A 15,481-nucleotide genomic window follows, 5' to 3' on the forward strand; every position below is an offset into this window, starting at 1 on the left:
AAATAGAAGTTGTAGGAGAAGGCAGATTATAATGTGTTGTAGGGTGTTTTTGTAGTAGGTGTAGTATTTAATTCATGGTCCTTCCCGGTGCTCTAAGTGACGATAGATTTAATTATTTCTTCTTATGTTGGCAGTTTAGTGGGTATGCTAATAGTTGTGAAGTGAAAAGGTGAGAAAAATTGAAGAGTTTTTTATGGATCGATAAGCTCAACAGCGTTTGTATGGTATATTATTAATGGTGCAGTTTTTTTAATTAATGGACATGACTATTGCTGCATACATGTAATCAAAGCATAGCAAATGGGAATTGAATTGGAGTGGTAATGTTTTTTAAAAATTGCAGGTTAAATTTAATAATAGATATTTGGTAAATATTGGTAGAATTTGTAGGATTTGTAGGATTGGTTTATTTGTAATCAAACCATATTTGGTATATTTGTAGAATTTGTAGGATCTGTAGGATTGACATTACTTTATTTCTAAATTTGATTAATTTACTTATGAAAAGAACGATCATATGATGCGCAGTGGATGACGTTGACAGGAAATTTGTTGCCAGAGTAATGTTAAATATTTAGTTATTTTAGGATTGAGCTATTGTTTCTGCATGAAATAGGTTAATGGTATGATTTTGCTAAAAAGGAATGCAATTGAATATCTTTTGAATGTTAAGGAAAATTCAAATAATATCAGCAACACTGGTAGGCAGTTCTCATGATGCAGCTGCCAATAGATATTACCATTCAAGCAGACACTTGACGTCATTGCTAACCATAATTTTGGTTATATTTCTTATATGAATCAAGTGAAAAAAATATATAGTATCAAAGGAATTATTAATTTACGAAACTACTGAAAGTTAAAATAAAATTTCAACATTGCCTAGGAAAGTACTAAAAGTTAAAAACTCATTTGAATGAAGAATATATTAATTTAATTGAATATAAATTATTAGAAGGTACCATGTGCATGTTTGCTTTTCGTCTGTTAGTGTTTGTTGAGATGACCAAGCTTTAAATTTTTTGTTGCTTTTGGGTTTAGGGAGTGTCTCAGGGGCACTTTTATTGGTTCACCTGTATGTTGAGACCTTATCTTATCATCTGTTTTTATAACCACCGTTGCTCAGGTTTTTCCATTGACTACATCATAGATTTAGGAACAACCAATTTTATGCAGAGTTAGGGCACGTGCTCTTGATAAGATTAAGTCGATTGATGGATCAAAAGAAACTCTGAAACTTGTTGTAAGGATTACTGATCTTTGGTTCATTGGGATCCGTAGCAAGTCCAAACATGTTCCCTTGTCTGTCATCTATCTTGAGATGAAACCAACATTGGTGGGGTCAATAATAATGGAGAAAACTATTTTTGCAAAGAAGTTAATAACATGACATTATTAAAAGTAAGTTGAACAAATGGAATTTATAAGTCAAAGGTAGAATGATAAATTTATTTTGCAAGATCTGGATATAATAACATATAATATTTAACAGCAGTTGAGAAATATTCGGAAGAAATGATAAAATTTCTGTTTGTGCAAAATAAAAATGTAACTTATAAGTTTTTAAAGGCCTCTTTAAAAACTACATTTGTAGTTGAAGTCATACTCTTCTGGTCTTTATCATGAATAAGAATTTTTAATCCTTTCCTTGAGTTGACCCTTGATAATGCAACATATAATTGTCCATGACTAAATACAGGTTTTGGAAAATAAAGTCCAACCGTAGAAAGTGATTGCCCCTGAGACTTGTTGATTGCCATTGCATAAGATAGCATGAATGGAAATTGTCTTCTTAAAAGCTTAAAAGGCCATGGTGATTGTGAAGGTGGCATTGACATTCTTGGAATGTAAACATTATGTCCAGGATTTTTGCCAGAAATAATTTCAGCTGCAATAACATGTTTTGCTAGCTTTGTAACTATTAATTTGGTACCATTACACAGTCCCTACGTTTGGTCTAAGTTTCTTAGCAGCATGATAGGACAACCAATTTTTAGCTTGATAGAATGACTTGGCAAACCAAATGTGGTGAGCGAATTAAGAAATTCAGTGGTAATTGATTGGAAATGGAAACTGTCAATACTTTCTGATTTGTCTACAGCATCAGAACTTAGGTATTCCATGTGTTGACCTATCATATTTATTTGAATTAGCATGCAAAGAGTACAAATATTAAATACATTGTACTTTTGTAAGTTTGTTAATTGAGCAGACATAGATTTAAAGAAGTAGTGTTGATTGGATAATATATTCATGAATACCTGGAATCAAAGATAGTATATAAGCATTGGCTTCTTCCACTGTTTCGTTGGTTGAAGCTAATATTGCCCTGGATTTGAAGAATTCAGGATTATTGTGGTGCTGACATAAATCTGGGAATGTTGATTTGACGATAACATAAATTGAATTATCATATTGAGTTATTAATAGGTCATCAAGAATTTCAACTGTAGCATATCCATCATTTTGATGGTCAATAATTCCATCTCCAATGTCTAGAATCCACTTTGCAATTGTAGCAGTTTCTTGGTCATCAATTGATTGCAGATTGGCTTTTAAACGTATGTTTTTTGTCAGCCTTAATACTTCATAGCAAGACCATAGATATGATGAATTAATTGTTGCATTTATAATGTCTGAGTGGCTTCCTCTTGGAATGACTGATAGTATTTTTCGAAAATCTCCACCAAACACGATGACTTTACCTCCAAATATTTGATTGGAATTGTTTTTTTGTTGAATAATATCCGTTAAACTTTGATTAAGTGTTTCAAAACAAAATTTGTGAGCCATGGGTGCTTCATCCCAAATAATCAAACTTGTTTGGTTTAGCAAGTCTGCTAACTGACTTCCTTGATGTATGTTGCATGTTGAGTCTTCAAAGATTGATACAGGTATCTTAAATTTAGAATGGGCAGTCCTGCCTCCTGGCAGCAAGAGAAAAGCTATGCCGCTAGATGCAACCATAATGACAATTTGGTTGTTTGCTCTTAATGAAGTTGCTAATGTTCTCCATATGTATGTGATGTGCCATTATTTTCTCCTATTTCTTAACCCTTTTTTGCACCATTTTAAGTACTGATTAGTCTTAATTGTCAAATTAATTAGACAGTTTTATTATTTGGGCTCATTCAGCTAATTTGATGTTTTTAATCTAATTTCAGGAATTAATGAAGCATTGGGCTTGAATCCAGAATTGGGCTTGGACTTGAAGAGGGCAGACTATTTTATTCTACAAAATTAGATCTTATCTTATCTAGATATTATTTAGATTTGATCTCATCTAGATATTATTTCATCTAGATCTTATCTTATCTAGATTTTATTTTATTTTATTTATGGGCTTGGATTTAAAATAGATTTGTAAGCTTTGGGGCTGAAAAACTATATAACAGCACCAAGGTTCTAGTTTAGCCCTCTCTTCTCTTTCTCCTTTTTTTTGTTTTTGGCAATTCCAGTTCTGACTTTTAGTTTTATCAATAAAATTTCGTTCTTCAATCTATAATTTCGTTCTCTATTGATTAATGGAAGGCTAAGTCCCCAACGTTGTTTTCTCTTGAGGATCAAGCACAGTTCTCTTTGAGGTTCTATTATTACTGTTAAATTTTGTTCAGTTTTTCCTCTTCAATAATTAATCTGAATTTATTGCTATTAATTCATGCATGCTTAGTGCATGATTAATTGTCTCTGCGCTTAATTTACGTTCATGCTTAATGATCATTTATGAGTAATTGGTGTATGTGTTGCTTAATCACATAATGAATGCCTTATGTTAAACTTTGCTTAGTAATTTAATTTAGGGTTGGATTAAGTGGTTAAACTGGTAAAGGATAAATTCTCGCAACCTAGGATAAGAGACTTGCATGTGAATCAAGGGGAAGCAACATATTTTAATTCTGATAATTTCTAATTCAATTTTACTCGCTGTTTAATATACAAAAGCAAACAACCCCCCCTATTTTGTTACTATTTCTTACTATCTGTTATGAACATTTGGTTTATCATTGCTCGTTGGGAAACGACCTAGGATCACTTCCTAGTTACTGCATTTTAATGTTTATTTGATTCGGGTACGGCCTCGATCAAATTTGGTGCTGTTGCCGGGGAGCAGTGTTCAAAGGTTCATAATAGCTAGTGTCGTGTTAGTGTTTAATTCTTTCGTGTTGTGTTAGTATTGTGTTAGTATTGTTTAGTACCTTGTTATTTTGTTTATTGTGTGTTCTGTTTTAGTTTTTTTCTGTTCAGCGCCTCCCCTCTTTCAGTTTTAGTGTTTTGCTATGAATAGTGTTTTGCGACGGATTTAGCGACCACTTTTGCTGAATAAAACACTTGCTGAAAAACATGGTAGTAGTGGAAATCCCTTAGCGACAAATTTTAGAAACCATCCTTGCTGAATTAATTGAGATTTTTTGTTTTGGTAGCTATAGTTGTTATTTTGGGCTGAATTTTTTGTGGTCACTTCTTTTGATCCATATTTTGTAGGAAAAATAGTTGGAGCCCTTAGTTTGGTCAGATTTGAAAGTTCCAAAAAAGTAGCAAATTTGATTTTTGTCAAAACTTCAAACGGCCATAACTTTTGCTCCGGTTATCAGAATCGCTATTATTATACATGTATTTGGGGTAGGAAAAAAATTCCCATGCCGTGGCAGCCTACCATAGGCTGGCTGAGGTCTCCTTCTTCCAAAAATTGAGATTTTGTCAAAAGTTTTTTATTTTCCAAGTATTATTCTCTTATTTTTCTTAACTTATCATTTTTAGCTTCTATAGTTATACTTTGAATTTTTTTTTGAAAATTTTTGTGCTATCTTCTCATCATTTTCTAAGGTTGCTCACAAAATTTCAAGTCATTTGGATATCATTTAATGGTAGCTGTAGTTCAAACCTACATTGTTACTTGCATAAGAAGGCAAACTAGCTGTGCATGCTGAATGTAGTGTATGACTAGAGGCAATCTGTCTGACTTACAACCCCTTGATCCTGAGATAGATAGGACATTTCATAGATTAGTTAGGCATCATTTAGTAACTTTTGAGCATCCTGAGCATTCTATTAATGGTGATTTTGAGCATTATAGTTTTGAACATTCTGATTTTGAACATTTTGAGAACATGACACCACCTCCACCCCGTGAGAGGACTCTAAGGAAAATGGTTGCACCTGATTTCACCTACGAAAGCTTGTGCATCCAATACTCTGATGAGGATGTCCCATATGTTCTTAAAACTGGACTGATCCATTTGCTTCCAAAGTTTCATGGCCTTGCAGGTGAAGACCCGCACAAACATCTGAAAGAATTCCATATTGTCTGCTCCACCATGAAACTCCCAGATGTCCAGGAGGATCACATATTTCTGAAGGCCTTTCCTCATTCTTTAGAGGGAGTGGCAAAGGACTGGCTTTATTACCTTGCTCCACGGTCCATCACGAGCTGGGATGACCTCAAGAGAGTATTCTTAGAAAAAATTTCCCCTGCTTCCAGGACCACGACCATCAGAAAGGATATTTCAGGCATTAGACAACTCAGTGGAGAGAGCTTATATGAATACTGGGAGAGATTTAAGAAAATATGTGCCAGTTGCCCTCACCACCATATTTCTGAGCAGCTCCTCCTCCAATATTTTTATGAAGGACTCAATAACATGGAGAGAAGTATGATAGATGCTGCCAGTGGTGGAGCCCTTGGAGACATGACCCCTGCTGAAGCCAGAAGTTTAATTGAGAAGATGGCTTCAAACTCCCAACAATTTAGTGCCAGAAGTGATGCTATTGTCATTAGAGGAGTGCATGAAGTAGCCACGAATTCATCTTCATCAGCCGAGACTAAGAAGCTTGAAGGTAAACTAGATGCCTTGGTTAACCTGGTAACCCAACTGGCCATGAATAAAAAATCAGCACCTGTCGCCAGACTCTATGGTTTATGCTCCTCTGCCGACCACCACACAGACCTTTGCCCTTCTGTGCAACAATCTGAAGCAATTGAACAGCCTGAAGCTTATGCTGCAAACATCTACAACAGACCTCCTCAACCTCAACAGCAAAATCAGCCACAACAGAACAATTATGACCTCTCCAGCAATAGGTACAATCCCGGGTGGAGGAATCATTCCAACCTTAGATGGTCGAATCCTTCACAACAGCAGCAACAACAACCTTATTTTCAAAATGTTGTTGGCCCAAGCAGACCATACGTTCCTCCACCAATCCAGCAGCAACAACAACAACAGCCCCAGAAACAGCAAACAGTTGAGGCTCTTCCGCAACCTTCCCTTGAAGAACTTGTGAGGCAAATGATTATGCAAAACATGTAGTTTCAACAAGAGACCAGAGCCTCCATTCAGAGCTTAACTAATCAGATGGGACAATTGGCTACACAGTTAAATCAACAACAGTCCCAGAATTCTGACAGATTACCTTCTCAATCTGTCCAGAATCCCAAAAATGTGAGTGCCATTACATTGAGATCGGGAAAGCAGTGTCAAGAACCTCAACCAGCAAATGAACCTGCCCAACCTCACTCTACACCAGAAAAAGATGATGACAAAAATGTCAAGAGTAAGTTACCTAACAATTTCTATGCAGGTGACTCTAAAGAGAAGCAGCATATCCCTCTTCCATTCCCTCCAAGAGCAATTTCCAACAAAAAAATGGAAGAGACAGAGAAGGAGATCTTGGAAACATTTAGAAAAGTAGAAGTAAACATACCTCTGCTAGATGCAATAAAGCAAATTCCAAGATATGCTAAATTCTTGAAGGAGTTGTGCACTAATAAGCGGAAGCTTAAAGGAAGTGAAAGAATTAGTATGGGCAAAAATGTCTCCGCATTGATTGGTAAATCTGTTCCCTAAATCCCTGAAAAATGTAAAGATCCAATTACATTCAGCATACCTTGTATTATAGGGAACAATAAGTTTGGCAATGCCATGCTAGATTTAGGAGCTTCTGTTAGTGTGATGCCTCTGTCTATTTTTAATTCTCTATGGTAATTCATTTAGCTAATAGAAGTGTTGCCTATCCTGCTGGTTTCACAGAGGATGTCTTAGTTAGAGTTGGTGAACTGATTTTCCTTGTTGATTTTTATATTTTGAATATGGAGGAGGGATTTTCTAAAGGATCAGTTCCCATCATTTTAGGCAGACCTTTTATGAAAACTGCTAGAACTAAGATAGATGTATATGTAGGCACACTATCTATGGAGTTTGGTGATATAATTGTTCATTTTAATATTCTTGATGCTACGAAACATCCATCTAAAGATCTTTCTATATTTTATGTTGAAATAATTGACCATATTGTTGATGAATACATGACTGATCTTCATTCTAATCTGCATGTCTGTCACTCTTCATGCATTGAATCTGAATTTGTACTTGATCATATGTCTGAATTTGATGCTAAGAGTGAATCTGATTTTGATATTGATTACATGTCTGATGCTTTACCTCTTAAGATTGATTTTCTAAAGTCAGATAGAACTAACCATGTTTCAGGAAGTACACATACTTATGAATTTCTTTATGAGGTACAGGCTGAGAAACCATATCATTCTACCATTATCCAGCCGACCACACCAGAATTGAAGCCTCTACCATCAAATTTAAAATATGCTTACTTGGATGATAGCAAAAATTTTCCAGTAATTATATTTACCTCCCTTGTTGATGAGCAAGAGGAGAAGTTGTTATCTGTTCTCAAGAAGTATAAGAAGGCTATAGGCTGGACCCTGGTAGACATTCCTTGTATTAGCTCATCCACATGTATGCATCGAATAAATTTAGAAGATGGAGCTAAACCAGTAAGACAGCCACAGAGAAGACTCAACCCGGTGATTCTTGATGTAGTAAAGAAGGAGGTAACCAAGCTTTTGCAAGCTGGAATCATTTATCCTATCTCCGACAGCCAATGGGTGAGTCCCGTCCAGGTAGTCCCGAAGAAAACCGGTCTCACCGTGATCAAAAATGAGAAGGAGGAGTTGATTCCTACTCGGGTGCAGAATAGTTGGAGAGTCTGCATCGACTATAGGAGGCTGAACCAGGTTACCAAAAAGGACCATTTTCCCCTGCCATTCATTGACCAGATGCTTGAACGCCTGGCAAGTAAATCTCACTACTGTTTTCTTGATGGTTTTCTGGTTATATGCAAATCACTATTGCTCTTGAGGATCAGGAAAAAACCACATTCACCTGCCCCTTCGGTACTTTTGCCTATAGAAGGATGCCTTTCGGCCTGTGCAATGCCCCTGGTACCTTCCAGCGGTGCAGGATTGGTATTTTTAGTGATTTTTTAGAAAATTGCATAGAGGTGTTTATGGATGATTTCACTGTATATGGATCCTCTTTTGATGTTTGTTTGGATAGTCTGGAAAAGGTTTTGAATAGATGCACTGAAACTAACCTTGTTCTAAATTTTGAAAAATGTCATTTTATGGTTAAACAAGGTATAGTTTTAGGCCACATTATTTCCAATAAGGGCATTGAAGTAGATCCTGCAAAAATTTCTGTTATTTCACAATTGCCTTACCCCTCTTGCGTGCGAGAGGTGCGATCTTTTCTTGGTCATGCAGGATTCTACAGGTGCTTTATAAGAGATTTTAGCAAAGTAGCCCTTCCACTATCCAACTTGTTGCAAAAGGAGGTGGAGTTTGACTTTAATGATAAATGCAAAGAGGCTTTTGATTACCTCAAAAGAGCACTGACTACCACCCCCATCATCCAGGCACCCGACTGGACAGTCCCTTTTGAGCTTATGTGTGATGCATCCAATTATGTATTGGGGGCTGTCCTTGCTTAGAAAATTGATAAATTTCCTAGGGTGGTATATTATGCTTCTAGGACTTTAGATGCTGCCCAAGCGAATTATACTACTATTGAGAAAGACCTACTAACCATAGTTTTTGCTCTTGAAAAATTTTGTTCTTATTTGCTTGGTACTCGCATTATTGTTTATACTGACCATGCAGCTTTAAAGTACTTGTTGAAGAAGCCTGATTCAAAGCCTAGGTTGATCCGCTGGATGCTCTGGCTCCAAGAATTTGACTTGGAGATCCGTGATAAGAGCGGAGCACAAAATTTGGTTGCTGATCATTTGAGTCGGGTTGAACATGTGTCTGATGAGGACTCACCCATTCGGGATGATTTCCCGGATGATCATTTAAATATACTTTATAGTATTTATTATTCTCTTTCTACTCCCTGGTTTGCTAACATTGTCAATTATTTAGTTGCTTCTGTTTTTCCTCCATTAGCATCTAAGGCTCAAAAAGATAAAATTAAAAGTGATGCTAAGCATTTTATTTGGGATGACCCCTACTTGTGGAAATTGTGCAATGATCAGGTCATTAGACGCTGCATTCCAGATCATGAGACTGACTCAGTCCTACGGTTCTGTCATTCTTCTGCACCGGGAGGTCATCTGGGTGTTCAAAGGACAACTCACAAAGTGCTTGACTGTGGCTTTTATTGGCTCACCATCTTTAAAGATACGTGGAAGATTTGTAGCACTTGTGAGCAGTGTCAGAGAGCAGGAAGTGCACTTACATGGCGATAACAAATGTCTCAGCAACCTATGCTATTTTGTGAGGTGTTTGATAACTCGGGATTTAAGCTGTGGTATACGGGAAAAATCAGATCAAGAAATGGGGTAGGGATTATTGTGGACAAGGAGTGGAAGAAGGATGTCGTGGATGTAAGAAGAGTAGGAGATCGTATCATAGTCTTAAAATTGGTAGTGGGACAGGACACCTTTAATGTTATTAGTGGGTACGCACCTCAGGTTGGGTTAGCAGAACACTTTAAGGTAAAATTTTGGGAGGATCTAGAAGGGGTACTTCAGGATATACCCCAAGGAGAGAAAGTTTTCCTAGGAGGGGATCTCAATGGACATGTAGGTAGCGTGGCTAGAGGTTTTGAGGGGGTGCATGGGGGTTTTGGCCTAGGGGAGATGAATGGGGAGGGTAAATCCATCTTGGAGTTTTCGGAGGCTTTGGATCTTTCTATAGCCAATACATGGTTTAAGAAAAGAGAGGAACATCTTATTACTTACAAAAGTGGAGGGACATGTTCTCAGATAGATTTCTTCCTTATCAGGAAGTCTGATAGGAAGTATTGCTTGAACTGTAAAGTTATCCCGGGAGAGAGCTTGACTACCCAACATAGAGTTTTGGTTATGGATGTAAGAATTAGAGATAGGGCAAAGAGAAGAAGTCCTCTTGTAGCACCAAGGATCAAATGGTGGCACTTGAAGGGTGAGAAACAAGGAATCTTCCAACAAAAGATATGGGAGGGTTGGTGTGGACAATCACAAGGAAGTGCAAATGATATGTGGAACAAGATGTCCCAAGAGATTATTAAAGTGGCTAAAGAGACGTTGGGTGAATCTAGAGGATTTGGACCTAGGGGTAAAGAATCGTGGTGGTGGAATGAAAATGTTCAGAGCAAAGTTAGAGTAAAAAAGGAGTGTTTCAAGGAGTGGTCTAGGTGTAGAAATTCTGAAACTTGGGATAAGTATAAGATAGCTAGAAATGAAACCAAAAAGGAGGTGAGTGAGGCAAGAGCCCAAGCTTTTGACGGACTATACCAAGCTCTAGGAACCAGGGACGGAGAAAGATCTATATATAGGCTTGCTAAGGGTAGAGAGAGGAAGACTAGAGATTTGGATCAAGTAAAGTGTGTTAAGGATGAAGAAGGCAAAGTCTTAGTGCAGGAAAAAGATATCAAGGAAAGGTGGAAGGCGTATTTCCACAACTTATTTAATGATGGATATGGATATGACTCTAGCAGTCTAGACACAAGAGAAGAGGACCGGAACTATAAGTACTATCGTCAGATTCAGAAACAGGAAGTAAAGGAAGCGTTGAAAAGAATAAGTAATGGTAAGGCGGTGGGGCCAGACAACATACCTATTGAAGTGTGGAAAACTCTTGGAGATAGAGGTCTTGAGTGGCTCACCGAACTCTTTAACGAAATTATGAGGTCAAAACGCATGCCGGAGGAATGGAGGAGAAGCACGTTAGTGCCAATCTATAAGAACAAGGGGGATATACAAAATTGTGCAAATTATAGGGGAATCAAGCTCATGAGTCATACCATGAAATTATGGGAAAGAGTGATCGAACGGAGATTAAGAAAGGAGACTCAAGTTACTGAGAATCGATTTGGTTTCATGCCGGGAAGGTCGACCATGGAAGCGATTTATTTATTACGGCGGGTGATGGAGCAATATCGCATGGCCCAACAAGACTTGCACTTGATTTTTATTGACTTGGAGAAAGCGTATGATAGAGTGCCTAGAGAGATTTTGTGGAAAGCTCTAGAGAAGAAAGGGGTTAGGGTTGCATATATTCGAGCTATCCAAGATATGTATGATAGGGTATCGACTAGTGTTAGGACACAGGGTGGAGAGTCAAACGATTTTCCCATCTCAATTGGTTTACATCAAGGGTCAACCCTTAGCCCCTACCTTTTTACCTTAATTCTGGATGTCCTCACGGAACAAATCCAAGAGATAGCGCCGAGATGCATGCTTTTTGCAGATGACATAGTCCTCCTTGGAGAGTTGAGGGAGGAGTTGAATGAGAGGTTGGAAACTTGGAGACGAGCTCTAGAAACACATGGCTTTCGCCTAAGCAGAAGCAAATCGGAGTATATGGAATGTAAGTTCAACAAAAGAAGGAGGGTTTCTAACTCAGAGGTGAAAATAGGAGACCATATTATCCCTCAAGTCACACGGTTTAAATATCTTGGGTCTGTAATACAGGATGATGGGGAAATTGAAGGGGATGTGAATCATCGCATTCAAGCAGGATGGATGAAATGGAGAAAAGCATCGGGGGTGTTATGTGATGCAAAGGTACCGATCAAGCTAAAGGGAAAGTTTTATCGGACTGCGGTAAGACCGGCGATTTTGTACGGAACAGAATGTTGGGCGGTCAAGAGCCAACATGAGAATAAAGTAGGTGTAGCGGAGATGAGGATGTTGCGGTGGATGTGTGGTAAGACTCGACAGGATAAAATTAGAAACGAAGCTATTAGAGAGAGGGTTGGAGTAGCGCCTATTGTAGAGAAGATGGTGGAAAATAGACTTAGGTGGTTTGGGCATGTAGAGAGAAGACCGGTAGACTCTGTAGTGAGGAGAGTAGACCAGATGGAGAGAAAACAAACAATTCGAGGCAGAGGAAGACCCAAAAAGACTATAAGAGAGGTTATCAAAAAGGATCTCGAAATTAATGGTTTGGATAGAAGTATGGTACTTGATAGAACATTATGGCGGAAATTGATCCATGTAGCCGACCCCACCTAGTGGGATAAGGCGTTGTTGTTGTTGTTGTTGTTTGATGTCTGGGGTATAGATTTCATGGGCCCTTTTCATGTATCTTTTGGTTATGTTTACATTCTCCTTGCAGTTGATTATGTTTCAAAATGGGTGGAAGCCAAGCCCACTAGAACTAATGAAGCTAAGGTTGTTGTAGATTTTGTCAGATCTAATCTGTTTTGTAGGTTTGGAGTACCTAAAGCAATTGTTAGTGATCAAGGAACCCATTTTTGCAACAAATCAATGCATGCCTTGCTTAAAAAGTACGGGGTTGTACACAGGGTATCCACACCATACCACCCCCAAACCAATGGACAGGCATAAATTTCTAACAGGGAGATCAAGAGAATTTTAGAGAAGATTGTGCAGCCAAGCAGGATAGATATGAGTACCAGGCTAGATGATGCTCTTTGGGCACATAGGACTGCCTATAAAGCACCCATAGGAATGTCTCCTTATCGGGTTGTCTTTGGAAAGGCATGTCATCTTCCAGTTGAGATTGAGCATAAAGCATACTGGGCAGTGAAGACCTGCAACTTCTCTATGGATCAAGCTGGTGAGGAAAAAAAGATGCAACTGAGTGAGTTAGATGAGATCCGCCTAGAAGCGTATGAGAATGCCAACTTCTACAAAGAAAAGACCAAGAAGTTCTATGATAGCATGATAATTAAGAAGGACTTCATGGTTGGGCAAAAAGTGTTATTATATAATTCTAAGCTCGGACTCATAAGTGGTAAGTTGAGGTCTAATGTTGTTACTAAGTGGATTGATATAATTCTAAGTGGATTGGTCCTTTTGTTGTTACTAATGTTTTTCCTTATGGTACAGTTGAGATCAAAAGTGACTCCACAAACAAGAGCTTCAAGGTCAATGAACACTGACTTAAGTCATTCCTCACAAACCCTTCTTTAGTGGACGTAGTGGTGGAAAAGACTTCCTTACTCCACCCTACTCTTCCTCCACCATGACTTAGGGAGTTTTTCTTTTCCTATCTCTTTCTTTACTTTTATTATATTTGTCTAATTCTATTTGATGGTTTAATTGCTTTTAATCTTTTACTTGTGCTACATTGAGGACAATGTGTTGCTTAAGTATGGGGGGGGGGGGGGAGAGGTCTTTGGGTTTGGTTTGCCAGTTTTGTTAAATTTGGTAAGTTTGGTAAATTTTTTTAATTTGGTAAGTTTTGTGGGGTTTTAATTTAAAATTTTAGGGCAAATTTGTTTTGCATGTACAACCTTTGCATATTTTTCTTTGAATTATAGGATATGTTCAACAAATGGGTAATTGTTCTGAAAATAAAAGTCTCTTGACATTTTGTGAGTTGAAATCCTTGTTTTTCCTCTACATGTCATGATAGCTTTGAAAGCTCAATTTGAAAGTGATAAGTTTACCTTTGTGAGAATTTGAGCCATCCATCATCATAATCTTTTGGTGTGTTTTGCCCCATTGATTGCTTGCACAATAGCCTTGGCTTGATTCTTGTTGATGCTTCCTAATTCACATGCATATTTGGAAATGATTTAGGCAAGTTTGTTCTTATAAGCTTCTAGCCAAATGGACTTAACTTGAATTAATTCCTTTGATAGCCCCTTTGAGCCTATGTTCCCCTTTCTTTGTTTTGAAGCTCATTACAAGCCTTAAGTGAAAAATCATGATATCACCTTACCCTTAAGGAAATTTGGAGCTTTGGAATTGTTTTGGGAATAAGTTGGGAATAAGTGTGGGGGGTATGTTTCATTGGAAGATATAATTTTTGGCCATGCTTAATGGTTTATTTTGGCCATGCTTGATGTATCTGTATATTGCCTAGTTCTTGCTTTAATCTTCAAATTCATACTGTTAAAAAAAATGAAAATAAAAAAAATTCAATTGCTGCAAATTCTGCAAATTCGTACTGTTCAAAAAAAAAAGAGAAGAAGAAAAGAAGTGATGGAAGCTTGCTTGTGGAGCTTCTATGGAGGCTGGATCTTTGAGCTTCAATGAGGTCCTTTAATGGTGGTTTTCCACCATGGAGATGCAGCGGAAGACAAAGGAGAAGAGGTGAGAGGAGGCGCCATCCACTAAGGAATAAGCCATGGAAGAAGGAGCTTCACCACCAAGATGAGCCTTGGATAAGAAGCTTGGAGAGGATGCTTCAATGGAGGAAAAGAAAGAGGGAGAGAAAGAGAGAGGGGGGAGCACGAAATTGAAGGAAGAAAAAGGGAGAGAAGTTGAACTTTGAGTTGTGTCTCACAAGACTCTCATTCATCAAAGTTACAATAAGTGTTACACATGCTTCTATTTATAGACTAGGTAGCTTCCTTTAGAAGCTTTCTTGAGAAAACTTCCTTGAGAAGCTTCTTTGAGAAAACTTGCTTGAGAAGCTAGAGCTTAGCTACACATACCCCTCTCATAACTAAGCTCACCTCCTTGAGAAGCTTCCTTAAGAAGATTTCTAAAAAAGCTAAAGATTAGCTACACACAGCTCTCTAATAGCTAAGTTCACCTCCTTGAGATGAGAAGCTAGAGCTTAGCTACACCCCCCCTATAATAGCTAAGCTCACCCCCATGACAAAAAACATGAAAATACAAAAAAAAAGTCCTTACTACAAAGACTACTTAAAATGCCCCAAAATACAAGGCTAAAACCCTATACTACTAGAATGACCAAAATACAAGGCCCAAACGAAGGAAAAACCTATTCTAATATTTACAAAAGAGTGGATCCAACCTTGACCCATGGACTCAAAAATCTATCCTAAGGTTCATGAGAACCCTAGGGCCTTCTTTAGTAGCTCTAGCCCAAGCCTCTTTGAGTCTTCTATCCAATACCCTTCGGGGGTAGGATTGCATCAAGAAGTGAAGTTGAATAAATGAGGTCTTGTTATGAGGACTTGATTTGGGAGCCTTGGTTGATTGTGTTGATATTAGAGGGTTTGGGTTTACTACTTGTGCTTAATTTCCACTTATTCCCCATTGCTCCTCTATTCCTTTGGGATTTAGCTACTTATTCCATATATTTCTTCCCTACCTTGTCCTTGGCCCCATTACAACCTTTAAAGACCTTTTGATCCTCATGTGCATGTGTTTGTCAAGTTGCTGTCAATTTTAGAATTTTGCCAAGTCTATGTGGTGTTTGTTTTCATGGGTGCTTCGAGAGTAAACAGTAGCCTAGACACTTGAGAGATAGAGTGTA

The 15,481-nt window shown here is 37.8% G+C and overlaps 1 non-coding gene across 1 annotated transcript; it reads right to left on the reverse strand.

Moving 5' to 3' along the window:
• Positions 1-5,486: 5,486 nt before the first annotated feature.
• LOC112999462 (small nucleolar RNA R71) lies at positions 5,487-5,594 on the reverse strand. Its single transcript, XR_003264649.1, has one exon. It is a non-coding gene; the product is annotated as a small nucleolar RNA R71 (small nucleolar RNA).
• Between the last annotated feature and the right edge of the window lie 9,887 nt (positions 5,595-15,481).

This window comes from Glycine max, chromosome 14 (assembly GCF_000004515.6).
Source record: "Glycine max cultivar Williams 82 chromosome 14, Glycine_max_v4.0, whole genome shotgun sequence".
NCBI lineage: Eukaryota > Viridiplantae > Streptophyta > Magnoliopsida > Fabales > Fabaceae > Glycine > Glycine max.